Source organism: Anabrus simplex, chromosome 2, assembly GCF_040414725.1.
Source record: "Anabrus simplex isolate iqAnaSimp1 chromosome 2, ASM4041472v1, whole genome shotgun sequence".
Taxonomy (NCBI): Eukaryota; Metazoa; Arthropoda; class Insecta; order Orthoptera; family Tettigoniidae; genus Anabrus; species Anabrus simplex.
In genome coordinates, this window is record NC_090266.1 from 135,374,337 (window position 1) to 135,388,926 (window position 14,590).

Consider the following 14,590-nt stretch of genomic DNA (forward strand, 5'->3'; position numbering starts at 1 on the left):
CCTGCAGTGAATGTTTAAAAATATCTGCATAGAGCAGGATTCTAACCGTGAATACATTTTCAGATCGCAGAGACTTTACCGGTACCTTACCGATTCACCCACAATGACACACACTTCGGTCTCAGGAAGTGCTCTCCTTGAGCATGCCCCCATGCCCGTACCCAGAGGTGGTGGTGGTGGTGGGGGGGGAGGTGCTGGGGATCATGGCGGTTACATTCCACTCACCCGAAAAAAAGAAAAAACAAGAAAAATCTTGACAAATTTAAAGCCATTACATCAAAACTCTAATGAAATCAAGTATTTTAAAAACATATAAATCGAATTTAACCCATAAAAATTGTGCCGTACTTAGATGTTTATCTAAGAGTTGATACGTTCACACCTCTCTAGTTAAACAAAGAAGTGACGTCTTGAGTATGAACACGTGTACATGTTAGTGATGTCAAAGGATACCATACGAGTGCTCTCTAAATAACTAAATAAACTTAAAATAACATAGTGATAGAATCTGAGGATGTTCTTGTAGAACAAAACATGTCATTCTTTGTATATTAGTGTGTATTTTTACGCATATGTTTATAGTTTTATAATTTATATTGTAATTGCTGTGTGTTTGACAGACTGAAAAGTGTTTGTTACTTGAAAGTTATTATTCAAAGTTTTACATTTTGAAGAGTCCACCGTCACCTGAGCCTGTAAAATACGCCCTCAGTTCGTACGTCAAACGGTTTTGGGGGAATGATTATTTATTTTCTGATCTAACACTCATTTGAACCCCACACTAAAGAATTTGAATGTTTTAAACCCTATCTTATTTAACTTCTAAGATGTAAAAGCGACCAACCTGTGAAATTCTGATTTTGTACGTCGAACAGTGAAGGAGGAATGGATACTATATTAAGGGGTGAATGTTTTTAAATAGAAGAACACTCTTTATAAATAAAATTAAGTTCTTGCCTGAATTGGTTTCGGAAGAATGGATATTGTGTTTTTGAGAATCAACCACCAAATTAACCCCTTAGGGGAGAAATATTTTTAAGTATATAATATTTTACACCTAGGACATTAAAGAAGACCCTTCTCGTAAAATTATAACTTAGTACGTCAAACGGTTTTGTAGGGATGAAAAATTTTGTTTAGGGAGCTAACCTCATTTAACACTCTAGGGGTGGAACGTTAAAAATATATTTCCTATTTCACACCTAGGATTTTGAAATACATACCATTTGGAATTTTGTCTTCATACGTTAAACCGATTCGGAGGAAGGAATGAATACATTATTGTTTTCGGATATTAACCCCCATTTAACTCTCCGAGCGGTTAAATTTGTTTCAAACCGTCTGCCATTTAACACCTAGGATATAATTTGAAATTTTAACTTCATAATTCAAACGGCTTCATATAAATAGCTTTGTTAACATTCCTCACCCCCACCCCCAGTCAAAACTCCCTTAGGGGTCTATTTTTTTAAGTCCGCTTCTTAACTGTATCCTCATGAAAAGAATTCAACTCCTTTTAGACCCCCTTAAGTTGATTCCAACCCCCTCCCTCTCTTGCCACAAAATACGTGTGCCTTTATTTTTAAAGGAGATACCAAATACCAATTTTCTCGTCGTCTGTAACATCTTCAGTATTTGATATATAAGTATCCACATAACAAAAAATTCAATACTTTATTCGTTTCATTTCACCCACCCACCCCCTTAAGTGGATTTTCCGAAAACAAAAAGTACATGCTTTTTTATTTTTAAAGAAGATTCCAAATACAATTTTTCATGTCTGTAACGTCTTCAGTTTTTTAGAAATATGTATCCTCAAAAAGGATTCAACCCATTTTTAGTCCTTTTTACAAACTCCTTAAGTGAAGTTTCCGAAAAGAAAAATACGTGTTTCTTTATGTTTAAATACAACGCGTTGTAGCGCTCATTTGTAAACCAGCGATTAGGCATCCCGTTCATCATTAGTGCATGCGGGACACTCATACATAGAAAGTACGGGACTGGAGGGACACAGGTGTATTTTTAGATTAAAATGGCGAGTTATATAGTTATATAATATTATTGTTCACCCAAAACTATACTGAAATCCACGTATTTCTGGGGACAAGTGATTAAACCTTGGGACATTTCAGGGACCAATTTCCTACGGGAACAAAAAGCGAAATTCGGGAACTGTCCCCGGAGAACGAGGAAGTCTGGTAACCTTATCTAAAGAACTACCACGAATTGAGTAATAACTTTGATTTATCCTTCTTCTTCTGCTATAGAAACACCAGAATATGGCTTCATCTTTCATCATGTTCACCGTTATCTACTTTTCAGTTTCTTATATTAAGGTTAATGAGTGTGTTTTTGTCGTATTCCACATGCTGTTAGTCCGTTTCCTTTTTTTTTAGACCGTGTGTAAATATTTCTTTACATTCACGTGAGTGTCAGCTAGCTGTCCATTTTTATGATGGTGTTAATTAAGAATGACATATTTAATTCCATGTTTAGTACCTTAATAAATTTCTTTTATTGTAATTTTCTTATTCTTGGATCTTGAATTTGAAGGATTATTTTGCTGGGATTCGTTTCTTCCGGGAGATTGAATGGTGTATTGGTAACTATTCCTCATGGCTTTATTTTATATTTTATATCTCTTGCGTGCACTGTTTGGCACGCTTCTGGACGAGCATGTTGCTCTTCGTGGCTTCGTTTCCATGAGAACTTGATGAGGCCTACCCAAGGTCCTGCGTGGCAAATGACAAGAGCATTTTCATCAACTCAGTCTCACCTCACCGTATTTCTTGATGGATGCTCTTGCCTTTATATTTGATGCGGATCTTACCTAAACGTAATAAGAATTATTTTGGAGTTTTTCTGGGTGGTCACCGATAGTATATGAATTGCCACTGTTAAATTGGGGCTCCTCTCTCTCTGAGTTAGATTCTCTCCGTTTCGTATCTCTCTGTAATCAATTCCCTAACCGTGGTATAGTCGGTTTACAATACAGACTTCAATTTGTATTAACGAAACGCAATTCATTTCTTTGTGTTGGTCCCTTTAATACAGTGCACTTCCTGGTGGTTATTATGTTTAATTAATTTATTCTGATTGTATCTATTTGTGTTTCTAGTTCTTTAGAAGGACTGTTTGCTTCGTTTGATTTCACATCAATTTTGAAAAAATGTAAATTATTATTATTATTATTATTATTATTATTATTATTATTATTATTATTATTAACTATTAATTATTTGAAATATATCGTTCAGACACGATACCCACGTCTCCTTATCTGCTACATCAATAACATGAACTGTGATTCGTATGTTGATTTGATTCTCTTTTAAGGCCGGATGCTCTTTCTTACACTAACCCTACTTCCGGGAACGTATTCACTATTGCGTGTTTCTGAAGCGGTTAGTAGTGTGATGTGTTGTGCTGTGTGTACAGTATATGAGAGAAGTGATAGTTTCACGGCCCGCAGTTCTAGAAATGATATGCGCTTTTGGGTTTATACCGTGTCAAGTAAACAAAGTGAAACCCTTTACGTTTCGCAAAAAGCCCATATTATATCTAATAATAATAACAATAACAATACTAATAATAATAATATAAGTAATCTCATCGATATATAGATACCGGATATTGAAATTTAGATATTCTAGACACAGCCTTCTCACAGTAGTTTATTCATCCGTGTGGATTCTGTAGTGGACTTTCAAATAATTTCTCCCCGTCTGTCAACTTTTACTATAAAGTGCACTAACAAGACTTACACCCTAATCAAAGCACATGATCCTATCAATCTATACATCTCCAGCAATCTGAGGAAGTTGATACCTTCTGGACTTAACTTGAGAATATCAAGTCTGGAATTAACGCTTCATCGACGCCTGCAAGTAGATGAGCATTCAAATTATGACCACATACTTCAAAAAGAATTCTCGTAGGTGTATGAACTGTTATGCACCTAATGAACTGATTGGTGAACGTCAGATAGACCATGTTACCATCTCCCACCGCAATTTCCGCGAGATATGGAATGTTAATGTGCATAGAAGTACTAATATCGATCTGGATCATTATCTAACTAAGATGAGAGTGCGGTTTGTATCAAAGTCCAATCACAGATCCAAGATGCAGAAGATTCAAAAATTTCGGATCAACGAACTCATGATAAATCAGATTGTCATTTACGATTACCTGAAAAAGTCTGAGTCTCTCGAATCACACAAGTGGGAAGACATTTTTAGAACGTTCATGATGCTGCTACTCTAACGATCAATGTAAGGGAAAAAGAAACACCCATGGTGGACTGAACAGTGTGATGTCTCAAGCAAGGAATCACTTGAATGAAACAGGAAAAATTGAAGAATTCCTCATCCAGCGTAAACTTACGGCTAAGATGATCCGTAAAGCAAAACATACTTATGAAAAGTTTCAGCTTAAGCCTCTTCGCTGTGTCTCCAGGACGAGGACTGTTATATTATTCTGGACAATCTTGACAATTGTGAACGTTTAACTCAATATTTTGAGTCCTTACTCAACTGCTCTCCTCCAGCATCAAATATTACAATTTATGGTCCGACCTTTATTTCACCTGATTATCTTCCTCCTGGTCGAGGAGAAATCAGCCAGGTCATTGCGTTTCTCCCCAACAACAAGACATTACGCAGAGATTCCATAGTTGCGGACTTCTGAAAATGGCTGATCCCAATTTTGTTGCCAAAAAGGAAGAACTATTTCATGATATATGGGAATCACAAACTATTCCTAAGGAGTATCAATCAGTTTTTACACGCCTTCTCCATAAAGAAAGGCAATAAAGTAGATATGAATAACTACAGAAGCATATCTCTTCATTCATTTGCCGGTAAAAACCTGTTAAAAGCACTTTAAACCTCACTGAACTTACTGTCGATCCGTAGATTGGTGAACATCAAGCCGACTTCCCTAAGACCCGCTCCTACAGCGGACAGGTCATTTTACTAAAAGGTAGTATCCTCAAAATTAGCTATCTTCGCTCCAAGCCACTCTTATTAACTTTTGTTGATTTCAAGAAGGCCTATGACTCAATCAGCCGATCCAGTCTTCTTGATATCCTGAAGGAGATGGGCATAGAGAACAAGACTCGTTCCGTCATCAAACAGACTCTGACAACATTTATTCACAAGTGAAATTCACGGGGGAAATCTCTAGAACCTTTGTGATCACGACCTGTGTTCGTCAAGGCGATGAGTTCTCACCCATTAGTTTCAACTGTGTTCTTGAATAGGTCATCATGAGTGGAGAATCTGACTACCCAACAATGGTATTAGGCTAGGCACTAGATCCAAAGCAGTCTACATCAACCGCCTAGCAGATGATGTAGTCCTAATGGCTGATGACCTCGATATCGCCCGCTTCCAGATTGAAACATCAAAAGAAGCAACTGAAGCTGTAGCTGAAGGATATGTCTGAATGCTTTGGCCCCCATTCACCATGGTAAGATAGACGGATCCAAATGAAGGAGAGGAAGTTCCTACGAAAGATCCTCGGCCCACATCAAAATTCTGGGGGAAAACATTCCCTGAGGTCAAACGCAGAGCTGTGCTCTAAATTTGAAAAGCTCTCACATGTTACGAGGAAGCGGCGTCTTATGCGTTACGGTCATCTGTCTCGAATGGCTAACACCAGATATCTCGAAGAATTCTTGATCTTCTCATGACTCAGAAATGTACCACTTCATGGACAACTACAGCGAAGGAGAGTGTGGCCGGTGTCCCTGAGACACTAGTTCAAGAAAGAAGAAAGTTCAGGATCTGGGTACAAGGGATAAAGGATCTTCCGGTAAGAGTGAGAAGACCTGACGCAAAGTGGTCCGGAGAGCGAAGAACTGCATTCTCCCTTAAGATGAAGGTGACTGGAGGTCCAGAAATGCTAGCAAGTGTTAAGCGTGGTCATAAGAGGCCGAAAAGTTATGTTTTAAAATATGCGTTTAATTAACTTCAACTTTTATCGATCTTAAGAAATGCCAGAGTGCCAAAATGTTATTCTTATGATTTAAAACGTGTTAAAAGCCAAACAACTATGTTGCGGTTCGATTTCTCCACTTTCAGTACAGGATATAAGCGTCTGATTGACAACTCTTTGAAATCTGTATAATAATAATAATAATAATAATAATAATAATAATAATAATAATAATAATAATAATAATGATAATAATAATAACAATAATAATAATAATAATAATAATAATAATGATGATGATGATGATGATATGTATAGTAACGCAATACGATGCTCGTGGTTTGTGTGAAATTAGTAGGTGAATTTCGGTTGTATGGTAGCCGTAAACACTGCCTTCGTAATATACAGATCGTATCGTAGAAGGCGCGCCAAGCCCATCAGCTGATCTATTGAGGGGATCTAAGTGAATGTTACGAGTTGTACTTGTGAATATAGTACATAAGGATTGGGAGAATTCTTTGGATTATTGTGGCTATTGAAAGACACGCCTTAATTTTTAAGTATATTTCATGCTTATTCTCTAAATTCATTACAGCGAGATTTTCGTAAACAGCTGTAATTAACATAATGATACCTCATAATTTTGCTTAGGTATGTTACCTTCACGTGATAAGTAATATAAATTCAAGGACCATAATCAATGTCGTGGAATTTAATCAATGAACTGTTACCATGTAGCAGGTTTTTGTGAAACTATAATGAGTTGCGAGTTTAAACACAGTGTGTGAAAGTTCGCAACTGCCAAATTTCCACAGTGCCAAGCAGCATTTCCCAGCCCCACCCTAAGTACCACTGATCACCTCCGAGACATTCTTTTGTCATATCCCACCTCCTTACAAATAGCTCATGTAAACACGCAGAGCATTATTCAGCTTTTCTTAGAATTTTAAGAAATATTTGGTGATTTCTCCCACAGCCCTGAATTCCTGTTCGTTGAGTACATAGTTCGCGGTACGAAGTGCTCGCTTGGTGTTTTGTATTATATGCCGAGGACTGGAAACATCACAAATCTGGAGGAAGTCTACAGGACATAACACCCAGGTATGAGCACCTGTGAAATGGGGTAAATTCGGCCCACCTTTTTCGCACATTTTTAACTTCGGTCAACATATAAATGACTCAAGAAGCGAAGTTTCTCCGGCCACCGTGAATGTTTTAAAAAACCTGTAGAACGCCCAATCGGCACAAACAAATTAAAATGATTCGTGGTGAAACAGATGTATAGTGATCAAATTTACAAGATATTTTCAAACGATTCACATTTTCCCCAAAGAAGAAACAATTTTATTTATCTTAAGCCTACAAGCATTGAATGATATTACACAATATATATTGTATTGCATAAATATTTGTAATGGCACGAAAGATAATACATTTAATAAATGATACGAAAAGCATACTCTCTTGAAGTCCAATTTATGGAGAGAACAAAAGGTTGGAAAAAAAAAATCTTGTAGACTCTCCTCATAATATATTATCTTCTACATTAGAAAATACCTGGTTCGTCAAGCAAGTTCTTAAATGTGTATCGTCCACGTTAGCGGCAACATACAGTAGTCTGTCTACAAGCACATTATCATTGAAGATGGGAACCGTTTCCTGTCCCTGTCTATATAAACATTCACGGCCATTCTGATGTCCTCAGGTGTTAACAGATATCCCCATTAATGAGGTCGGCTTCTTCCTGAAAACAAACATCAGAGATAACGGTACCGGTAAATACAAATTCCCAGTAGGCAATACCTCGGGAATTGTAACTACAACACCCGCGGCCGCGTAATGTTTTCCTGTATGTTCTTGGCATGCCGAAGTTAGCCTTGAAGAGGACAATTTTTTTAACAAAATGATTCCCTGAAAGAGCTATTTGAATAAAATGCATTAAATTGTGTCCACCATTTACCAGACGTACTTACATTTTGACCCCCATAATCCATTGGAATGGAGAATCGAATGCTGAGGCTGGGGAACAGTTTGTTTTCCGCTGTTACCAGACAAGACAACGGTCAGAGCTGCGAAAGACATCGCTTGAACTGAACATTCAGCCCAGCTGTTAATAGAGCATACTATTATACTGTGCGTGCTTACTAGTTGTTGCAAGTGATTCATCCTTTACAGTATAGAAGGCAGGAGAAAATCAGTGTTGTTATGCGTCAGTGGCCGAATTTATCCTGTATGGCTGAAGTTACCCCACTTTATCGCAAACTGTCCTAATGGGAGACTTAAATACTCACCTGACACGCAAATCTACCGAAACGATTGACTGATATGTTTACGTACATTAATATAACAATCCTACCCCTAAACCCTACACATAGTGCTGCCAACTCACACATGCTTCTTGATCTAATGAAAAATGAAAACCTACAACCTGTTTTCCAGTCATTGACCGGGTCAGGGATGTAATGAATGAAACATACACTGACTGACAGAGCAAATGCAACACCAAGAAGGAGTGGTTCGAACGGGATGAAAGTTGGGGAAAAAACAGAGACGGCACGGACGAATAATTGATGTTTATTTCAAACCGATATGCAGGTTACACAATGCGCACGGCATCGACTCAGTAGGATGTAGGACCACCGCGAGCGGCGTTGCACGCAGAAACACGTCGAGGTACAGAGTCAATAAGAGTGCGGATGGTGTCCTGAGGGATGGTTCTCCATTCTCTGTCAACCATTTGCCACAGTTGGTCGTCCGTACGAGGCTGGGGCAGAGTTTGCAAACGGCGTCCAATGAGATCCCACACGTGTTCGATTGGTGAGAGATCCGGAGAGTACGCTGGCCACGGAAGCATCTGTACACCTCGTAGAGCCTGTTGGGAGATGCGAGCAGTGTGTGGGCGGGCATTATCCTGCTGAAACAGAGCATTGGGCAGCCCCTGAAGGTACGGGAGTGCCACCGGCCGCAGCACATGCTGCACGTAGCGGTGGGCATTTAACGTGCCTTGAATACGCACTAGAGGTGACGTGGAATCATACGCAATAGCGCCCCAAACCATGATGCCGCGTTGTCTAGCGGTAGGGCGCTCCACAGTTACTGCCGGATTTGACCTTTCTCCACGCCGACGCCACACTCGTCTGCGGTGACTATCACTGACAGAACAGAAGCGTGACTCATCGGAGAACACGACGTTCCGCCATTCCCTCATCCAAGTCGCTCTAGCCCGGCACCATGCCAGGCGTGCACGTCTATGCTGTGGAGTCAATGGTAGTCTTCTGAGCGGTCGCCGGGAATGCAGGCCTCCTTCAACCAATCGACGGGAAATTGTTCTGGTCGATATTGGAACAGCCAGGGTGTCTTGCACATGCTGAAGAATGGCGGTTGACGTGGCGTGCGGGGCTGCCACCGCTTGGCGGCGGATGCGCCGATCCTCGCGTGCTGACGTCACTCGGGCTGCGCCTGGACCCCTCGCACGTGCCACATGTCCCTGCGCCAACCATCTTCGCCACAGGCGCTGCACCGTGGACACATCCCTATGGGTATCGGCTGCGATTTGACGAAGCGACCAACCTGCCCTTCTCAGCCCGATCACCATACCCCTCGTAAAGTCGTCTGTCTGCTGGAAATGCCTCCGTTGACGGCGGCCTGGCATTCTTAGCTATACACGTGTCCTGTGGCACACGACAACACGTTCTACAATGACTGTCGGCTGAGAAATCACGGTACGAAGTGGGCCATTCGCCAACGCCGTGTCCCATTTATCGTTCGCTACGTGCGCAGCACAGCGGCGCATTTCACATCATGAGCATACCTCAGTGACGTCAGTCTACCCTGAAATTGGCATAAAGTTCTGACCACTCCTTCTTGGTGTTGCATTTGCTCTGTCAGTCAGTGTATATAGGCTGTTATTACAATGGGGTCGCCACTCCCAAGGTGATTTATTAATGAGTGATAAATGGTATGAAATGATAATGGAGAGTGTTGCTGGAATGAAAGATGACAAGGAAAACCGGAGTACCCGGAGAAAAACCTGTCCCGCCTCCGCTTTGTCCAGCACAAATCTCACATGGAGTCACCGGGATTTGAACCACGGTATCCAGCGGTGAGAGGCCGACGCGCTGCCGTCTGAGCCACGGAGGCTCTTCTTGATCTAATAATCACTAATAATTATAACCGAATCCTTACACACGGTCAGATGCCCGCTCCTGGTCTTTCCCAACATGACATGTTCTATGCAGCATATTCCTTAAAGTGGTTCGGCTCCATGGCTAAATGGTTAGCGTGGTGGCATTTGGTCACAGGGGTCCCGGGTTCCATTCCCGGCAGGGTCGGGAATTTTAACCATAATTGGTTAATTTCACTGGCACGGGGGCTGGGTGTATGTGTCGTCTTCATCATCATTTCATCCTTATCACGATGAGCAGGTCGCCTACGGGTGTCAAATCAAAAGACCTGCACTTGGCGAGCCGAACTTGTCCTCGGACATTCCCGGCACTAAAAGCCATACGCCATTTCATTTTTTTCTTAAAGTGATCTAAGTTCAAGCCGAAATTAATCACATACAGGACTTTAAACACTGAAATGAAGGGACATTTATTGCAGACGATCTTAACACATTATAATACAACATTCAGTACATAAACGATATTTGCGAAAAACTAAACCATTTTCTAATGTTATTTGCTTTACGTCCCACTAACTACTTTTACGGTCTTCGGAGACGCCAAGGTGCCGGAATCTAGTCCCGCAGGAGTTCTTTTACGTGCCAGTAAATCTACCGACACGAGGCTGTCGTATTTGAGCACCTTCAAATACCACCGGACTGAGCCAGGATCGAATCTGCCAAGTTGGGTTTAGAAGGCCAGCGCCTTAACTGTCTGACCCACTCAGCCCGGCTAAAACCATTTTAACGATCTTCTTCTGAATTTGTATGACAGACATTCACCACTACGGACTGCTAAGGTAAAGCAACCTTGAAACCCACGGCTTTTCCGATTAATACGTGACCAGTGACACGGTCTACAAATCATTATGTGAAATATCCTACACAAGACAATCATTTCAAAAACTGTACAATTCCAGTTAGATGCTTTGTACCTACTTCTCCTGCCAAGTATCTTGTGCTTATAGTCCGTCTGCCTTCATGAAGTAAAATTTATTCATCCTGCCGTAGCTCTGCATCATCACGATCCAGTCCATGACCCTCATTGTCCAGTTTGCAAGCCTCAGTGAGTTAACTGGGGATTAACTGTGGATTAACTAAGCGCTTTCTAACCCTCTGTTTACAACTAGCTTTGTGGTCTCATTTGGTTCCATACCTCTTATAATCAAATCATAAAAACTGAACAGCTTGTCTGCTTTCTCCCAAAGTTTGAAACATTTTTGTAACGCTACTCTTTTTTCGGAAATCACCCAGAATAAACTAACCTGTTTTTCTTTGTATCTTTTTCCAGTTCTCGAATCAAGTAATCCTGGTGAGGGACCCATACATTGGAACCATACTCTAGTTGGGGGTCTTGTTGAACCTTGATTTAGTTTTTCTTAGTATACTACCATCCTAGGAGAATACATTCGTAAATACTTGACATGAACCACCTGTTCCAGTGCTGTGACATCAACATGAAAACATCATACTGTGCAGCAGCTTTCATTATAATTGGATAGGATAAAGTTTCTGAGATAGTCTTCAACTGCATTTTGAGCAAAATCTCTTAGGAGCGCTATTAGAGGCCACGGTAACATTTCGACTGTGGGTAAAAAAATATATTGTCTGTTCCATGTGTATCCTGCAGCGTACGTTATAGTCTAGCTAAGGCCAGTATTTATTCTTCAGATTCACGAAAGAAACTGTACCGTGGCTGCGGGTGCATGGTCACGTAAATGTTTCACTGTTCGTATTCACATCCGAAATAGGAAGTTAAATAGGATTATCGTCTCTTCATTGTTGAACACATTGCAGAGCGCTTTATTACGACTGTGTTTGCCTTGAACTTTATTATTATTATTATTATTATTATTATTATTATTATTATTATTATTATTATTATTATTATTATTATTATTATTATTATTATTATTATTATGTAATCAGTTTGCCGTCCAGGGTTGGTTTTTCCCTCAGACTCAGCGAGGGATCCCACCTCTACCACCTTTAGAGCACTGTCCTGGAGCGTGAGACATTTGGGCGGGGATACAACCGGGGAGGAGGACTAGTACCTCGCCCAGGCGGCCTCACGTGCTATGCTGAACAGTGGCCTTGTGGGGGATGGGAAGATTGGAAGAGATAGGCAAGGAAGAGGGAAATAAACGGTCGTGGCCTTAAGTTAGGTACCTTCCCGGCATTTGTCTGGAGAAGAAGTGGGAAACCACTTCGAGGATGACTGAGGTGGGAATCGAACCCACTATACTCGGTTGACCACCCGAGGGCGAGTAGACCCCGTTCCAGTCCTTGTACCACTTTTCAAATTTCGTGGCAGATCCGGGAATCGAATCCGGGCCTCTAGGAGTGGCAGCTAATCATACTAACCACTACACCACAGAGTCGGACCTTGAACTTTTTTAGATTAAAATAAGTATCCAGATGAAAGGAAAGAATTTTCAAAAAAAACGAGTGGGGTTCGAACTGCACTGCCGGCAGCCCTAAAGATGGTTTTCCTTGGTTTCCAATTTTCACACGAGGCAAATGCTGGGGCTGTACCTTGATTAAGGCCACGGCCGCTTCCTTTCCACTCCTAGCCCTTTCTTATCACATCGTCACCATAAGACCTATCTGTGTCAGTACGGCGTAAAACAAATTGTAAAGAAAAAAAAAAGAAAAAATCAAAAGAAATGCTTAATTATGTTTCAGAGCTAAATTATCTCTTGACTTTAAAACATTTGAACCTACCTAATCGCCACTTCAGAAACAAAGAACTACATTATTAACCTAGAAGTTCCCAGGGATAGGAAGTCAAGCTTGAACAAAATGTGTATTTGCCGTTCAGTCAAGAGTATCACTGAAGTAAACATCAATACTAATGTGAATACTCCAAGGCTACACTTGTTGCACGATACTTTCTTAATCTGGGCTAAGTAGCTCAGACGGTAGAGCGATGTACTTCTGATCTCAAGTTGGCGGGATCGATCCTGGCTCAGTGCAGGGGCATTTTGTTGGTGTTCACGCCAGGCTCGTGTCGACAGATTTACTGGCACGTAAAGGAACACATGCGGGACAAAATTGCGGCTCCTCGAAAACCGAGAATTAGTTAGTGGGACGCAAAACACATAACGTTATTATTATTATTATTATTATTATTATTATTATTATTATTATTATTATTATTATTATTATTATTATTATTATCATCTAGCACGACACGCCTCTAAAGGACTGTTCTGCGTTATTAGGGCATCAGGTCAACCTACTTCCATGATCTTCTTCTTTGCTTTTTTCCCAACTGGGGTCGACACTCGGTACCATTTATACTCAGTTTTACAGCCAGATGCCCTTCCTGACGCCCATCCAATGTGGAAGGATGTATTCACTATTGCGCGTTCCTATGATGGTCCGTAGTGTGGTGTGTTATGCATAGATGAAGAGAAGGTGAGTGTATTAAAACACAAACACCCAGTTTTTAACCTTACGCAATTAAAATCCTCGACCCGGCCGGGAATCGAACCCGGGGACCTGTGAACCCAAGGCCAGTACGCTGATCATTTAGCAAAGAAGCCAGACTCATGTTCGCCGGACTGAGTTGCTCAGATGTTCGAGACGCTGGCAGGTTCGATCTTGGCTCAGACCGGTGGTAATTGAAGGTGCTCGAATACGTCAGCCTCGTGCCGATAGATTTAACTCCTGCAGGACAAAATTTTGGCACCTCGGCATTTCCGAAAATAGTCAAACAATGGTTAGCGGGACGTAAAACCAATAAAATTAATTAAGAATACCTGTTCAAAAACAACACCCCAGGGCGGCATGGCGCAACAGCCCCGAAGGACCGTGGCCTACCATGCGACCGCTGCTCAGTCCGAAGGCCTGCAGATTATGAGTTGCCGTGTGGTCAGCACGACGAATCCTCTTGGCCGTTATTTTGGCTTTCTAGACCAGGACCGCCATCACACCGTCAGATAGATCACGTAGGCTGCGTGACCTCGAACCAGCCCACAGATCCAGGTAAAATTCCCGGAGCTGGCCGGGAATCGAACCCGGGGCCTCCGGGTAAGAGGCAGGCACTCTACCCCTACACCGCGGGGCCGACACAATAATACTTGTTCAATGAACTGAAATTAAGTTTCAGAGTTAAAAAAACAAAACACTATTCTACATTATTTCTACGTTCAGTGCAGCATTCACGTCAGATAATCACGTCAGTGCAAGAAATAAATATTTTACCTTCGAATAAACCCAATCATCCTGATCCTCAGGCTCAGACACTTCCACGGGTATGGTGAGCACACTGGTGCTACTCATGGTATTGCTCACATTGCTGTCACTGTCTCCGTAGCTGCTTGTGATAATTACGTCATTTTTACTGCTGATAACTCTATTGCTCCTTGCACTGTTCCTGTCGTCACTCAAAACGTGGAGTGGGGAGTCATGAGGTAGAGAAGACTGTTCTAAGTCAGAGGAGCTGGTGCTTTCTGATTTCAACTTCGCGTCTTCGTTATGTTC

General features: G+C 41.2%; 1 long non-coding RNA gene across 1 annotated transcript in view; it reads right to left on the minus strand.

Annotated features, from left to right (window-relative positions):
- LOC136862702 (uncharacterized) overlaps window positions 1-14,390 on the minus strand; it is a 278,626-nt gene extending 264,236 nt beyond the window's left edge. The window contains exon 1 of the long non-coding RNA XR_010859055.2: window positions 14,312-14,390. This is a non-coding gene — a long non-coding RNA (uncharacterized lncRNA). The remainder of the gene's footprint in view (window positions 1-14,311) is intronic.
- Window positions 14,391-14,590: the final 200 nt, after the last annotated feature.